A 2,241-nucleotide genomic window follows, 5' to 3' on the forward strand; every position below is an offset into this window, starting at 1 on the left:
AGACAAATTGCACTGGGAAAGTCTGCTGTCAGGGACCTCTCCAGAGTACTTAAGAGCAACAATGTCAGTCTAGAGACTAAGGTGCACCTGATCCAGGTGATAGTCTTTGCAATTACTTGCTATGCATCAGAATATGACAATGACTGGACAATGACTATGTGTGATGAGAGAATTGATGTCTTTTAGCTGTGAGACTGGAGAAGACTATTGACCATGGACAGCTAGGAGAACAAACAGATTTGTCCTAGAGAGGATGAAACCAGGCTGCTCCTGGATTCTGAAGCTTCATCTGACATACTTTGGGCATGTTGCAAGGATTGACCAGTCCTTGGAGAGGGATGTCGTGCTTGGGAGGGTGCAGGGACAGCATAAGAGAAAGGCCCTGAATGAGATGGATTGATTCAGTACTGGAGTACCGGGGGAAGGTGTGTCAGAGGTAATAAGGTTGGCACAAGATAGAGCAGGGTTGGGGGCTGTTGTACATAGGGTCACTGTGAGTCTCAAGTGACTCGACAGCACATAACAACAACAAACAACATAAATCAAGTAGGTATGGAGAAAGGATAGAACCTGACACACAGCTTTGCTGATCCTAAGCCATGCAGTATTTTCTTGCTCTGTTTGGACAACTGCTTCTTGGTCTATGTACAGGTTTCCCGTGTGGTCAGTTAAGTGTTCTGTGACTCCAATTCTTTCTATTAGCCATAATTTATTGTGATCCACAAGGTCAAGTGCTTTTGCATCGTTAATAAAACACAAGTAAACATCTTTTTGTTGTTGTTGTTAGATGCCGTTGGGTTGAGTATGACCCATAGCAACTCTATGAACAACAGATCTGAACCCTGTCCTATCCTGTACCATTCTAATTTCAGACAAGATCCATGTGATCACAGCAACAATGTCCCTCGTGCCATAGCCTCTGCTAAATCTAGCTTGAATCCACCTCAACTTTATCCCCTCCCCGAATTTCAAATCATCTCAACAGTGGATTTAATGTATTAAACACTAATTCTTAAGGACTAGATAAGTAGGGAGCTCTGGTGGCCTGGTGACATAAGCTGCACTGCAATCCCAGAGGTATGTGGTTTGAATCCACCAGAGGCTCTGCTGGAGAAGGAGAGGAGCAATTTTCTCCTGTACCAGTCATATCAGATTTGACAGTACACACACAAAAACATAATAAATTTTTTAAAAAAGAAATTATTTTTAAAAAATTTTAAAAAGACGAGATAAATTTGGGGAAGACATCAAGGAATTATCCATCAAGAAAGCAAAAGGTCAGGGCAAAGACAAAAAAGGCCAAAACGGATGTCAAAAGAAAATGGTACTGCAGCATAGAAAAGACACAACAAAAAAAAGAAATGCTGATGTGCAAGAGGTGAGCAGAGACCTCAAAGGACAGCTTGAGAAGACAAAGCAAAGTATTGTAACGAAATGTGCAAAAACTGGAGTTACAAAATGAAAAGAGAACATCCTTGGTATTTCTCAAGCTGAAAGAGCAAACTTAATCCTTGGTTACAATACTGCAGGATTTCATGGGCAAAATATTGAATGAGACAGGAAGCATCAAGAGGAGAAGGAAGAGAATACTCAAAGTCACTGTCACAAAAATAACTGGTCGACACTGGCCCTGTGAGGAAGCAGCTGATGATCAAGAACAAACAGTAAGGAAGGAAGAAGTTCAAACTGCGTTGAAGGCATTGACAGAAAATAAGACCCCAGGAAGTGATGGGATACCAATTGAGGCGTTTCATCAAGCAGATGCAGCCCTGGCTGAACATGCTTTTAAGTCTAGTCTAAGAAATTTAGAAGGCAACTAACAGACCAATCAATTAGAAGTAATCCATGCTTGTTCTCATACTAATAAAAGTGATCCAACTGAGTGCAGAAATTATCATACAATACAGTGAATATAACCTGCATATAAAAAAAAACCTTCCTGAATATTATGGAAAAATGGCTGGACGCATGAATTAACAGGAACTGCCAGAAATTCAGATTAGGTTCAGAAGAGGTGGAGGCTGGAGGAATATCTCTGCTGAGGTCAGATGGATCTTGTCTGAGCAGAGACTACCAGAGAGATATTTACTTGTGTTTTATTTACCATGCAAAGACATTTGACTATGTGCGTCATAATACATTATGGTTAACATTAAAAATTTTAATCACAAAATACTTAATTTACCTCATGGGAAACCTATATATAAACAAAGAAGCAGTTGTACAGAGCAAGGGAACATA

Source organism: Elephantulus edwardii, unplaced genomic scaffold (assembly GCF_000299155.1).
Source record: "Elephantulus edwardii isolate Elephantulus edwardi_28Jun2011 unplaced genomic scaffold, EleEdw1.0 scaffold00226, whole genome shotgun sequence".
Lineage (NCBI taxonomy): Eukaryota > Metazoa > Chordata > Mammalia > Macroscelidea > Macroscelididae > Elephantulus > Elephantulus edwardii.